This window comes from Giraffa tippelskirchi, chromosome 1 (genome assembly GCF_054371585.1).
Source record: "Giraffa tippelskirchi isolate mGirTip1 chromosome 1, T2T-mGirTip1v1.2.pri, whole genome shotgun sequence".
NCBI lineage: Eukaryota > Metazoa > Chordata > Mammalia > Artiodactyla > Giraffidae > Giraffa > Giraffa tippelskirchi.
Window position 1 is genome coordinate 103,915,073 of NC_137275.1, and position 15,303 is coordinate 103,930,375.

At 40.7% G+C, this 15,303-nt stretch overlaps 1 long non-coding RNA gene across 1 annotated transcript in view; it reads right to left on the reverse strand.

Moving 5' to 3' along the window:
• Positions 1–15,303, reverse strand: part of LOC145505696 (uncharacterized) — a 123,657-nt gene that overhangs the window by 71,163 nt on the left and 37,191 nt on the right. Inside the window, exon 3 of the long non-coding RNA XR_014053215.1 lies at positions 3,811–3,956. This is a non-coding gene — a long non-coding RNA (uncharacterized LOC145505696). The remainder of the gene's footprint in view (positions 1–3,810; positions 3,957–15,303) is intronic.

Consider the following 15,303-nt stretch of genomic DNA (forward strand, 5'->3'; position numbering starts at 1 on the left):
GAGTTATAACTGTGTCCAGTTCTTGCATACCCTAGAGTTCTGTTGGGCCTCCAGGTTCAATAAAGGCAAAATTCCTGACTCTAGGTAGCCTATCTTCTAGTCAGAGGGGAGAACAGAAATCTATGTAAATTATCTGACAAGTTGGTGGTGTGGTTTAGTTGCTAAGTAGTGTCCGACTCTTTGCAACCCCAGGGACTGTAGCCCACCAGGCTCCTCTGTCCACAGGATTTCCCAGGCAAGAATACTGGAATGGGTTGCCATTTCCTTCTCCAGGGGATCTTCCTGACCCAGATATCGGACCAGGTCTCCTGCATTACAGGTGGATTCTTTACTGACTGAGCCACCAGGGAAGCCTAGTAACAAATGTAATAGAGATTAAGCAGTATATGGGGAATTGACCTTGTGGGCAGAGAAACAAGGTTTTCAAGTTAAACAGTAGACAGAATAAGTCTTACTGGGAAAGTGGAATTTGAACAGTGTAGGGGAAGGCAACTGAGTCAGATATCTGAGGAAAAAGCATTCCAGATAATGGGAATAACCTCTGCAAGGCCCAGAAGAAGGATACCAATGTCCTCAGGGAAAAGCTAGTAAATAATGTGGCTGGAATAGAGTCAGAAAGTGGGAAGGGAGAAGAGAACAGGAAAGCAGGATGGAGAAGATGTGGATTGAATTGTGGCATCATTATTTATTGATTGTGTGATCACAAAGTTAATTCAACTTTCAAGTGTTTCAGTGAAATCAGTGATCTTCCTATGGCCAATTTACCTCACACGAGTAAAGGAAGGATAAAATAACACAGGGAAATGAATTATAAGCCACTGTTACTATTCTATACATAAAGACAGACAGACAGAGACAGATATAGAGAGTTAAGACTGAATTCTTTTGTCCCTTTCCAGAGATTCATATATTGAAGCCCTATCCTCTTATGTGTGATAGAATTAGGAGATGGAGTTTTTAGGAGGCAACTAGGTTTAGAAGAGGCCATGAAGGTAGAGCTGTCATGATGGGATTAGCTCTTCTAAGAAACAGAAAAAACACTAGAGCTTTCTCTCTCCACCATGTGAGGAGGACTACAGCAAGAAGATGGCCATCTACAAGCCAAAAATGGAAGACTCACCTGGAAGTAGATCTGCCTTGATCTTAGACTTCCCAGAAGTGTGAAATGTCTGTTGTTTAAGCCACTCAGACTACGCTATTTTGTTATAGCAGCCTGAGCAGACTAACACAGGTAGGTAAGTAGGGAAAGGATGATTGATAGATACATAGATGGAGATAGGGCACGTATATGTATACTTAATGAATTACTTCAAATGTCTTCACCAGGCAATTCAAATAGGAGATTCCCATTTCAAAGGGAGCATAAAAGTGCTTGCTTTCATGAAGTACACAGATGGAAAAACATGGTAACTCCAGCCTAAAAATGCATAGCACTGAGCCTAATGCAACATTTCTGAGATTGCTGCTGCTGCTGCTAAGTCGCTTCAGTCGTGTCCGACTCTGTGCGACCCCATAGACGGTAGCCCACCAGGCTCCCCCGTCCCTGGGATTCTCCAGGCAAGAATACTGGAGTGGGTTGCCATTTCCTTCTCCAATGCATGAAAGTGAAAAGTAAAAGTGAAGTCGCTCAGTCGTGTCCGACTCCTAGCGACCCCATGGACTGCAGCCTACCAGGCTCCTCCGTCCATGGGATTTTCCAGGCAAGAGTACTGGAGTGGGGTGCCATTGCCTTCCCACAAAAACAACACCATCACAGAGAGGCCTACAGCCTCCTCCCGGCACCCTGCTGCCTGATTCATTTATTCTAAGTTGTTACAACTCCAGAGGATCAAAGCTCCTGCTCCCTGACTTCAGAGACTCTCCTTCCCTTTGTTGTTGCAACTGCCTCCCAGAAGCAGGGCTGAAATCCAGTTTGCTTCTAATAGTTCCACACCTCTCAGCCATGCCAGGCAATATTACCAGAGACAATTTTTAAAATTTATAATGCTTTTCATTAAAAAAAAAAACTTTGAAGCTGAAAAGATCAATTCTGATAAGGCAAGTACTTAACAAATGTATGAGATGTAAAGATGATTTTGAATTTCATGTTTTAATGCACTTACACAGTTGAAGCTATTTCTAAATAAATAGAATTATTTTTATGAAAATAATATGTGGACATGATAGCATCTCAGATACAGAAATTCAACTTTTCTAACCCCAGTTCCCCCTCTCCAGAGACAGTTTTTGGCCACATGCATGTTACTCCCATAATTCTAAACATTATGTTTATCTGCTGTATCCATTGTAGATTGATTTTATCACCGTAGCATGAGGCAGGAAGACAAACTCCTGCCCCCACTACTTCTCATCCCTCTTCCTTTCAATACTTCATATTCATTTCATTACTTATGCTGCTTCTCTTCTGTAATGCCATGCAATTTTTGCTGGCTTTTACTGAAGGGAGAAGTGGTAGCATAGTGGCTAAAAGCCTTGGTTCTGTAGATGGACCACTTGGCTTGGAAGCTTTGTTCTTCAGTTTATTAGCTCTGCAATCCTGAGCAATTTACTCAACCTTCCTGGGCCTCTGTTTCCTCACCTGTACAATGAGGAAATGGATGGTAACCACCATTGCATGGAGTTGCTCGTGATGATGCAAATAATAACACATTTGCAGCCTTCAACGTCCAACACACGGAAGCTCTCAAGAAATATTAGCTATAGTACATAGCTACAGTAGTCACTTTCACTCTAATCTCATCATTTTCTTTATGCCTGAGACTGCTTGTGCTCCCATTGCTGTCTTTCCCCTTGTACAACTCACCTTTTGTCAATAGCATGTTTGCTTTGTTTACCTGTGATGATAATATTTACAATTTGTTATGCAATCAGAACAAAGTGTCCTGTGTTTTATTCACAGGTTGATGCTATGGGTTGAAAACCAATAAGTTAAATTAACTAAGTTCTGCTCAGTCCTGGGGACAACAGTATGATAGAACTGTATTTTCCTCTCTGTAGGTATGATGCTCCTACTTCTGTCTCTAACATCAACTGTTTAAACTGATGCTATATTTCAGTTTGCTTTTTACTTCAACTGCTATTTTCTCACAAAATTTCATTACTTTTCCTAAAATGTGACCCACCTTCTTTTGTTCTCCTTGCACCATTTTCCCAGAATAAACTATTTTTGAAATGTTCAAACTCAACACTGTTTCCTTGCCTGGATCCCCTCCTTTTTCAGAACACTTGTCCCTCCCCTTCATCAGTTTGGAAGCTGTAAGACCAAAGTAAGGATAAGATCCTGAAAGAAAAGAGACCAAATTGCTTTCCAGTTAGACTAGAAATAATGACTAGTTACTGATCATGAAAACTGCATAATTCTGACCCCATCACTCTTAATTTCCTTGCTTTGTGGGAGAGTTAACAATCTGGATTTCAACCAGTACTTCAGGTAATTATGAGCCAGGTAGACCTTGTTCCATATCACGCCCAATACTGGTCTAGGCCACAAGTGAGATCTGACCTAGGGCCTCCTATATTTCCTAAGATTAGAAATTCTGTGTGGAACTTCAGGCTAAAACTCTAGTTATTACTAAGCAGGGCATTTTCCCTGCATATATCTCGTAGGAATGAGAAGGTAGCTTGTGGAAGATTTGAGAATTTCAGACTCATGAATGTATGCCTGTCTTGTCCTATATATTTTCTTCTTAGAGATCCAGAAACAGCCCTTGACTGTGTTGAGCCCACCCAGGCCCTCCCTGGACCAGCCACTGCCGTGTACCTAGGGTGATGTGATGCAATGGGCTGCCTGAGCAACAGTTTATACTTTACCTGAGAGAGAGCTAAGCGTGGTCCTCTCAGCAGTCCCGGGACAGGAGTGTTGCCCTCAGATGCTCCTTTCAGGCTTGGAGAATGCCATAGGTACTAAGTATTGAAGCCATAGTATGGATCTCCTGTATTTGTCCAAGGTTGAGAGGCTGGGAGAGACAGAAAAACAAAACAAACTTGAAAAACACAACCAGTCTTGAAAAGTTGTCTCTCTGAGGTAAATGGTACCTTTGTCTTAAATTCACATTAAGTTGGAGATCACACACCTTTGTTTTTTAAATTCGCAGATAATTGTTTTACAATGTTGTGTTGGTTTATGCCATACAACAAGGCAAATCAATCATAATTTTACATATATATATATATATCCCTCCCTTTTGAGCCTACCTCAGCCCTCCCCTCACACCCTTCTAGGTCATCACAGAGCACCAGGTTGGGCTCTCCGTGTTATATAGCAGCTTTCCACTAGCTAGCTATTTTACACATGTTAGTGTATATATGTCAATGCAACTTTGTAGTGACATGGATGAACCCAGACACTTTCTTAGAAGTAGGTTTTCAGAAGATGGAGGACAAATGAAAGTTTGTGTCCAAAGAGATGGGGATTTGTGTGTGTGTGGGGGGGGGGGCAGTGAGGTAAAGGGTGCAAAACATAAGCTCTGTCCATTTTTAATTTGCTGCTGGAGTAGCCCAGGCTATTGTACAGAAATTTGGAAACATTAAATGTGGTGAAATAGCCACATAGACAATTGCTCAAAAATACTTTTCTGTTCCCCTTGAAACAGAATGATTTTACTGATTTCATCAAATACATACCTCAAAGTTATGACAGAAAGTTGAGTAGGTTATGTGCTTGGAATTGCATTTATTGTTATTAGCAAGCACAACTATAGTGCTTACACTATAACAAGTACTATTTTAAGTGCTTAGCAAATATTAAACTCATTTAATCCTCACAATTGTAATCTTAGGTAGGTATTATTTATAATACTGACTTATTTTTTTGAAACTGAGGCCCAGAGAGGTTAAAGAGCCTGTCCAATGTCACACAGTAAGTAGATGGCAAAAACTCAGGATTAAAACCAAACCATCTGTACTTTCATCACTTTGCTATGTCACCTTATTAAGGGTTGTGTTTAAGGAAGAGACTAAAATGACAAGATTCAACTAAAAGGAAAAGGGAGAAATGAGAAAATGAGTGATCCTAGAAGCTAGGGAGGATTTAGGCTCAGGAATTTCTGGTGATGAGGTCTGGAAATAAGAACAAGAACTTACTGGGAATATTAATTTGGGGTAGTATCTGAATCCATTGAGAAATGACTTTGTTTTCTTTAAAATTTATAAAGACCAGCTGGATGAAGAATCACGAAGGAAAGGAAAAGAATAAGGTGGCTTAAGTAACATATTACTTAAGTAACCTCTTCCCTCTAATTAGGGCTTCCCGGGTAGCTCAGTTGGTAAACAATCTGCCTGCAATGCAGGAGACCCCAGTTCGATTCCTGGGTCAGAAAGATCCCCTGAAGAAGGAAGACTACCCACTCCAGTACTCTTGGGCTTCCCTGGTGGCTCAGTTGGTAAATAATCTGCCTGCAATGCAGGAGACCTGGGTTCAATCCCTTGGTTGGGCATATCCCCTGGAGCAAGGCATGGCAACCCACTCCAGTATCCTTGCCTGGGGGATCCCCATGGACAGAGGAGCCATGGGGCCACAAAGAGTTGGACATGACCGAGCAACTTTTACTTTCCTTCTAATTAATAGAGGTGAGAGGACCTGTGGAGAAGGACAGAGCTCTCTCCACTAGCTGTCTAGACATGTTACCAGGATGAACAAGGAGAAAAATGGCGACCACTGTACTGGGTTTGATGATCCCACAAAACCAAGGATTCGGGTTTTTAAGAATGGCTTATGATGGCATACATGCTGCATGCAGATATGCCACTAAGTCTGCTTCCAATCACACATTTTAACTGGGGTAATAATTCCTAAGAGGTGCACATTTGTTTGCTATGGCTGCTATAATATTATTACAAACATGGTGGCTTAAAACAAAACACATTTTCTTATGGTTCTGGAAGACAGAGGTCCAAAACCAGTTTCACTGGACTGGAATCAGGAGTTGGTAGGACCATTCATGCCCCCTCTAGAGGCTCTAAGAGAGAATCTGTTTCCTTGCCAGCATTTCTTGGTTTCTGGCCGCATCAATCCAAACCCAGCTTCATCATCACTTTCTCTTTGGAGTCAAATCTCCCTCTACCTCTCTTTAATGAGAACACCCGTGATGAATTTGGGCCCATTCAGGCAACCCAGGATAATCTCCCCATCAATAACCCTAATTTAATCCCATTGGCAAAATCCCTTCTGTCATTTAATGTGACATTCACAGGTTCTGGGCATTAGAATGTGGACATTTAGGGACAAGGGTATTATTCAGTCTACAAGGTAGATACTGTTATTTTTCTCAGATCCAGGAAATGAAGTTTAGGGAAGCAATTTTTCCCAGGTTTTACAATTTCCAGAGTTGAGATTTAAATCCTGGCAGTCAGAGTTTAGGACACACTCTAAACAATTTCAATCTGTGTCCTTAACTACTGCATACTCCTTGGTTAAGAGTCACACATAGGTATCAAGACCCAACTGAATAGAACATGATGTACCATCTCCTCTTTCACTTGTGTATTTCTGAATCTGGCCCAGAGCAGAAGAGTCCAGAAAACTGTTAAGCAGGTTTACTAAGAGAAAGCATTTACTGTTTGATTTGCACTAAGTAATGAAAGGTTGCTTTTTTTAAAAAATATAATATGCCACCAACTAGTGTTATCATCATTTTATATATTTAAACAACTAAACAACAACAAAAAGCTATAGATGCAAAGGTGTGGGGCCAAGTCTAAAGGCATCCTGCTGGAAAAAGAGCTGGTATCCAATGCCGAGACCCAAATTCAGCCCATCCAGTCGTGATTAAGCACCTATTCAGAGAGATTGTGACTCACCACCCAGCACCTGAGTCTTTATATCCCAGCTTCAAGACGGAAATTAGTTGAGAGATCACAGACACTTGTACTAATCATTAATTCATAACCTGCTAACCCTTTCCTTTGTGGGAGAGAACTTGGCATTTCTAAAATCCTTTTCTGCCTCAGAGCGAGCAGAGCAGCCCTTGCTCCTCTGGCCATGACCTACTGTGCTTTGACAAGGTGATTTGCCAAGTGCAGCTGCAAACGCATCTCCAATATCACACGTCTATGGAACATTCCAGTCAGGTTTTAGACCCAGTCACAGTACATTTTCCTGAGGATCAGTAATGATTTGCTGAGGATCAGTAATGCTCTCTGTATGCTAGCTGACAAGGGCATGATCTCTGTGCTTATTATATTCCATTTGTCAGCTCCTCTCTGACACAGTTGTCCACAAGATTCCTTAGGAATATTTGAGTTATATAGGCGCTATTTCAGGAGTTGCTCCTGCCTGTATCCTCTCATTTCTTAATTAACATTTCCCAGTTGAGACCATAAGTAATTCAGCTGAGGTGGGTTATGAGAGGCATTCTTCCCTACTCAACTTCATTTGAATCTACACCCTGTAAATCTGAATCTCCATGCCCTGTAAGTTTCATATATGTGACATCACATACTCCCCATCATCACTATTTTCAGGAGTCAGGACCACAACGGCGACTGGCAAGTTCATCAGCCTTTCCATTTCTTTCCCTCTTGATTGTTTAAGAGTGATTGACCGAGACTGTGCATTTCGATTTTTTGCAAAGCTCAGTGGTCCAGAGACAATACTAGAATTCTGCCCTGGAGAAACACACATTCTGCTAATTGTTTTCTCTCTCTTATAGAACAGAAAAGAGACTCATCCATCACACAGTTACTCAAGGTTTACCTGTGTGCATTGCCAAGGATTTGGATAAGATGGGTAGTGCTCCATATTTCCTACTGGAAGGTATTTTGCATTCCATAAAATTAAATCCACACCATATAAGAAATTTAGTCTAACCTCTCATCTATTGATTCATGAGGTTTGGCTCACTGAGATTTCCCCCCTCATTCTATTGTGCAGAAAAGGAATTGTTGGCCAAAGACATCGTCAGATGTTTATGTTTCCAAGTTTGCCACTTATCTTTAACTCTATTTGGGTTGCCTTTTGCTGTGCAGAATTCTTTCATTTTTATGAAGTCAAAGCAACTCTCTTTTTTCTTTATATCTCAGTTTCACATTCTGCTCAGAGAAAGACTTCCTCATAACAAGATATGAATTCTCATCCTATAGGCCTCTAGGTATATGTTTCTTACCATGGAACATTACTCAGTGTATGCTACACAGGCAGTCCTTACTCTGAACAGTTTGCTCATTCGTGAATTTCAGTTACTGTTATTTAATTAAATAATACCTGTCCCCCAACAGAACAAACAAATTTCAGACACCAGCATGTGTTAACTGTGAGGAAGTGCATAAAGTACAAACTTCACAGCTGTTAACAAGTTTACAAACCACCACGGTAATGGTAGATGTATATCACGATTAGAGAACAATCAGGCCCCATCTTTCAAAGTCTCTGGGTGCTGGGTCACTGTGCATGTTCACTTACAGACAGCAAGACTCATGGAATGCTCAGAATTGAACAGCTTCATTTCCAGGTATTCTGGAATTTTCCACCTCTCTTTTTATTATTGATTTCAAGTTACTCCTATCATGGTCCAAGAATAGAACAGACTTCATATATTTCTGCTATTTTAAATTTGTTAGAGCATGCTTTATGCCCCAGAATGTGGTCCATCTTGGTGTATATGCCATGTGAGCTTGAGACAATGTGCATTCTGTTGTTGGATGAAGCAGTCTGGAGATGTTTATTACATCCATTTTGTCAATGGTGTTGTTGAGTTCAGTTATGTCTGTGCTGATTTTCTGCCTGCTGGATCTCTCCATTTAGGATAGAGGGGTGTATAAATCTCCAACTATGATATTGGGCTTCTTTCTTTCTCCTTGCAGTTCTGTTTCTGTCTCACTAATTTGATGCTTTGTTGTCAGGCACATACACATCAAGAATTGTTATGTCTTCTTGGAGAACTGACCCCTTTATCATTATGGAAAGCCTTCTTTGTGGCTGGTAATCTTCCGTGCCCTTAAATCTGCTTTGACTGAAACTGATGAAGCTTCTCAAACTTCTTTGAATTAGTATGATATCTCTTTCCACAACCCTTTGCTTTTAAGTTATATGTGCCTTTATATTAACATTTAAAGTAGATTTCTTATAAGTGGATCTTGTTTTTAGATGCTCTATGACAATCTTTTAATAGGAATAGTCATTGGTATTTAAAATGATTATTGATATCATTGGATTAATATCTATCATATCTGATGCTGTTTCACATTTATTGCCATTGTTCTTTGTTCCTATTTTTATATTCCATCTTTTTCTGCCATTTGTGGTTTTAATTAAACATTGTATATGATTCAGTTATCTCCTTGAAAAGGAAGACACAGTGTACTGGTGAAATTAACAGCAGTAAATAAATCTTCAGTGATGTGGTGCTGTAGAGGCATTCTATAGTCTTATGATTAGGTCTCAGTCTTATAATGAGCATGTGCTTCTCAGCGCTGAATTTCAGAAGTGCCTCTCAACATTTTCTCTCACTTTAAATGAGACAAAATGGCTGGAAGGGACTTGGGTAAGGTATTTCCCTTCCCTCAGGTCAGTTCAGTTCAGTCGCTCAGTCACGTCCGACTCTTTCTAACCCCATGAACCACAGCACGCCAGGCCTCCCTGTCCATCACCAACTCCTGGACTTTACCCAAACTCACGTCCATTGAGTCAGTGATGCCATCCAGCCATCTCACCCTCTGTCGTCCCCTTCTCCTCCTGCCTTCAATCGTTCCCAACATCAGGGTCTTTTCCAATGAGTCAGCTCTTCGCATCAGGTGGCCAAAATATTGGACTTTCAGCTTCAACATCAGTCCTTCCAATGAACACCCAGGGCTGATTTCCCTTAGGATGAACTGGTTGGATCTCCTTGCAGTCCAAGGGACTCTCAAGAGTCTTCTCAACACCACAGTTCAAAAGCATCAATTCTTCGGCGCTCAGCTTTCTTTATAATCCAACTCTCACATCCATACATGACCACCGGAAAAACCATAGCCTTGACTAGACGGACCTTTGTTGGCAAAGTAATGTCTCTGCTTTTAAATATGCTGTCTAGGTTGGTCATAACTTTCCTTCCAATGAGTAAGCATCTTTTAATTTCATGGCAGCAATCACCATCTGCAGTGATTTCGGAGCCCAGAAAAATAAAGCCAGCCACTGTTTCCATTGTTTCCTCATCTATCTGCCATGAATTGATGGGATCGGATGCCATGATCTTAGTTTTCGGAACATTGAGCTTTAAGCCAACTTTTTCACTCTCCTCTTTCACTTTCATCAAGAGGCTCTTTAGCTCTTCTTCACTTTCTCCCATAAGGGTGGTGTCATCTAAATATCTGAGCTTATTGATATTTCTCCTGGCAATCTTAATTCCAGCTTGTGATTCATGCAGCCCAGCATTTCTCATGATGTACGCTGCATATAAATAAAATAAGCATGGTGACAATATACAGCCTTGATGTACTGCTTTTCCTATTTGGAACCAGTCTGTTGTTCCGTGTCCAGTTCTAACTGTTGCTTCCTGGCCTGCATACAGGTTTCTCAAGAGGCAGGTCAGGTGGTCTGGTATTCCCATCTCTTTCAGAATTTTCCACAGTTTATTGTGATCCACACAGTCAAAGGCTTTGGCATAGTCAATAAAGCAGAAGTAGATGTTTTTCTGGAACTCTCTTGCTTTTTTGGTGATCCAGCAGATATTGGCAATTTGATCTCTGTTCCTCTGCCTTGTCTAAAACCAGCTTGAACATCGATAAGTTCATGTTCATGTACTGCTGATGTTTTTCTGGAACTCTCTTGCTTTTGCAGTCAGTCCCAAAACCCCCAAAAACCCAGTATATTAGACCTCTAGTAAAACAGTCTCTCCTGAGGGCAGGGCTTATTAAGAAAAAGTGATAGAAGTAAAGTCTGATACTGTAAAGAGCAGTATTGCATAGGAACATGGAATGTTAGGTCCACGAATCAAGGCAAACTGGAAGTGGTCAAACAGGTGAAGACAAGAGTGAACATCGACATTTTAGGAATCAGCAAATTAAATGTACTGGAATGGGTGAATTTAACTCAGATGAACATTATATCCACTACTGTGGGTAAGAATCCCTTGGAAGAAATGGAGTAGCCATCATAGTCATCAAAAGAGTCCAAAAGGCACTACTTGGATGCAGTCTCAAAAATGACAGAATGATCTCTGTCGCTTCCAAGGCAAACTGTTCAACAGCAAAGTAATCCAAGTCTATGCCCTGACCAATAATGCTGAAGAAGCTGAAGTTGAATGGTTCTATGAAGACCTACAAGACCTTCCTGAACTAACAACCAAAAAAGATGTCCTTTTCATTATAAGGGACTGGAATTCAAAAGTAGGAAGTCAAGAAATACCTGGAATAACAGATTAATTTGGCCTTGGAGTACAGAATGAAGCAGGCCAAAGGCTAACAGTTTTGCCAAGAGAACTCACTGGTCATAGCAAACACCCCCTTCGAACAACACAAAAGACGACTCTACCCATGGACATCACCAGATGGTCAATATCAAAATCAGACTGATTACATTCTTTGCAGCCAAAGATGGAGAAGCTCTATACAGTCAGCAAAAACAAGACCAAGGCAAAATTAGCAAAATGGTTGTCTGAGAAAGCCTTACAAACAGCTATGAAAAGAAGAGAAGTGAAAGAAAAAGGAGAAAAGGAAAGATATACACATTTGAATGCAGAGTTCCAAAAAATAGCAAGGAGAGATGAGAAAAGCCTTCCTCAGTGATCAATGCAAAGAAATAGAGGAAAACAATAAAATGGGAAAGACTAGAGATCTCTTGAAGAAAATTAGAGATACCAAGGCAAAATTTCATGCAAAGATGGGCACAATAAAGGACAGAAATAGAAGATATCAACAGAAGCAGAAGATATTAAGAGGTGGCAAGATAACACAGAAGAACTATACAAAAAAGATCATGACCCAGATTATTATGATGGTGTGATCACTCTCCTAGAGCCAGACATCCTGGAATGTGAAGTCAAGTGGGCCTTAGGAAGTATCACTATGAGAAAAGCTAGTGGAAGTGATGGAATTCCAGACGAGCTATTTCAAATCCTAAAAGATGATGCTGTGAAAGTGCTGCACTCAATATGCCAGCAAATTGGGAAAACTCAGCAGTGGCCACAGGACTGGAAAAGTCAGTTTTCATTCCAATCCCTAAGAAAGGCATTGCCAAAGAATGTTCAAACTACCACATGATTGCACTCATCTCACAAACTAGTAAAGTAATGCTCAAAATTCTCCAAGTCAGGCTTCAACAGTACATGAACCATGAACTTCCAGAGGTTCAAGATGGATTTAGAAAAGGCAGATGAACCAGAGATCAAATTGCCAACATCCGATGGATCTTCAAAAAAGCAAGAGTTCCAGAAAAACATCTATTTCTGCTTCATTGACTATGCCAAAATCTTTGATTGTGTGGATCACAACAAACTGGAAAATTCCTCAAGAGATGAGAATACTAGACCTTCTGATTTGCCTCCTGTGAAATCTTTATGCAGGTCAAGAAGCAATAGTTGACACTGGACATGGAACAACAGATTGATTCCAAATCAGGAAAGGAGTATGTCAAGGCTATATACTGTCACTGTGATTATTTAATTTATATGCAGAGTACATGAGAAATGCTAGACTGGAATGAAGCACAAGCTGGAATCAACATTGCTAGAAGAAATACCAATAACCTCAGATATGCAGATAATACTATCCTTATGGCAGAAAACGAAGAACTAAAGATGAAAGTGAAAGAGGAGCATGAAATAGTTGGCCTAAAGCTCAACATTCAGAAAACTAAGATCATGGCAAATAGATGGGGAAACAGTGGAAAGAGTGGCTGACTTTATTTTTGGGGGGCTCCAAAATCACTGCAGATAGTGACTGCAGCCATGGAATTAAAAGACACTTGCCAATCTTGAGAAAGAAGAATGGAACTGGAGGAATCCACCTGCCTGACTTCAGGCTCTACTACAAAGCCACAGTCATCAAGACAGTATGGTACTGGCACAAAGATAGAAATATCGATCAATGGAACAAAACAGAAAGCCCAGAGATAAATCCACGCACCTATGGACACCTTATCTTCGACAAAGGAGGCAAGAATATACAATGGAGAAAAGACAATCTCTTTAACAAGTGGTGCTGGGAAAACGGGTCAACCACTTGAAAAAGAATGAAACTAGAACACTTTCTAACACCATACACAAAAATAAACTCAAAATGGATTAAAGATCTAAATGTAAGACCAGAAACTATAAAACTCCTATAGGAAAACATAGGCAAAACAATCTCCGACATAAATCACAGCAGGATCCTCCATGACCCACCTCCCAGAATATTGGAAATAAAAGCAAAAATAAACAAATGGGACCTAATTAACATTAAAAGCTTTTGCACAACAAAGGAAACTATAAGCAAGGTGAAAAGACAGCCTTCAGAATGGGAGAAAATAATAGTAAACGAAGCAACAGACAAACAATTAATCTCAAAAATATACAAGCAACTCCTGCAGCTGAATTCCAGAAAAATAAACGACCCAGTCAAAAAATGGGCCAAAGAACTAAACAGACATTTCTCCAAAGAAGACATACAGATGGCTAACAAACACATGAAAAGATGCTCAACATCACTCATTATTAGAGAAATGCAAATCAAAACTACAATGAGGTACCATTTCACACCAGTCAGAATGGCTGCTATCCAAAAGTCTACAAGCAATAAATGCTGGAAAGGGTGTGGAGAAAAGGGAACCCTCTTACACTGTTGGTGGGAATGCAAACTAGTACAGCCACTATGGAGAACAGTGTGGAGATTCCTTAAAAAACTGGGAATAGGACTGCCATATGACCCAGCAATCCCACTGCTGGGCATATACACTGAGGAAACCAGAATTGAAAGAGACGCGTGTCCCCCAATGTTCATCGCAGCACTGTTTACAATAGCCAGGACATGGAAGCAACCTAGATGTCCACCAGCAGACGAATGGATAAGGAAGCAGTGGTACATATACACAATGGAATATTACTCAGCCATCAAAAAGAATACATTTGAATCAGTTCTGCTGAGATGGATGAATCTGGAGCCCATTATACAGAGTGAAGTAAGCCAGAAAGAAAAACACCAATACAGTATACTAATGCATATATATGGAATTTGAAAGATGGTAACGATAACCCTATATGCGGCAATAAGAGACACAGATGCATAGAAGTCTTATGGACTCTGAGGGAGAAGGTGAGGGTGGGACGTTCTGAGAGAATAGCATTGAAACATGTATATTACCATATGTGAAACAGAACACCATTCCAGGTTCGATGCATGAGACAAATGCTCAGGGCTGGGGCAATGGGATGACCCAGAGGGATGGGATGGGGAGGGAGGTGGGAAGGGGGTTCAGGATGGGGAACGAATGGAAACCCATGGCTGATTCATGTCAATGTATGGCAAAAACCACTACAATATTGTAAAGTAATTAGCCCCCTACTAAAATAAATAAATTTATTTAAATAAATTAAATAAAAGATGCTTGCTCCTTGGAAGGAAAGTTATGACCAACCTAGGCAGCTTATTTAAAAGCAGAGACATTAGTTTGCTAACAAAGGTCCATCTCGTCCAAGCTATGGTTTTTCCAGTAGTCATGTATGGATGTGAGAGTTGGAGTATAAAGAAAGCTGAGGGCTGAAGAATTGATGCTTTTGAACTGTGGTGTTGGAGAAGACACTTGAGGGTCCCTTGGACTGCAGTGAGATCCAACAAGTCAATCCTAAAGAAAATCAGTCCTGAATATTCATTGGAAGGACTGACGTTGAAGCTGAAACTCCACTATTTTGGCCAGCTGATGTGAAGAACTGACTCACTGGAAAGGACCCTGAAGCTGCAAACGATTGAAGGTGGGAGGAGAAGGGGACAACAGAGGATGAGATGGTTGGAGGGCATCACTGACTCAATGGACATGAGTTTGAGTAAACTCCAGGAGTTGGTGATGGACAGGGAGGCCTGGCGTGCTGCAGTCCATGGGGTCACACAGAGTCAGACACGACTGAATGAGTGAACTGAACTGAACTGAGGGCAGGCCTTACTATGAATAGTAGAATTTTCTCGTGTATTTCAAAATTGTTCTGGTGTGTTTCAAAATTGTATTTCAAAATTATCTTCCCTCAGCCAGAAGAGGAGTTTATTCTGACCTTCTTCACCCAGTAGTGACAACCTGGCAGAGCTCAAGAAACAAAACTCACAAAAGTATAGAGGCCTCCCTGGAATTTTTATCACACAGACATTTGCACACGGGGCCTCTAGCAATTCATCGAACACAGTTCAGTTTTTCCTACCTCA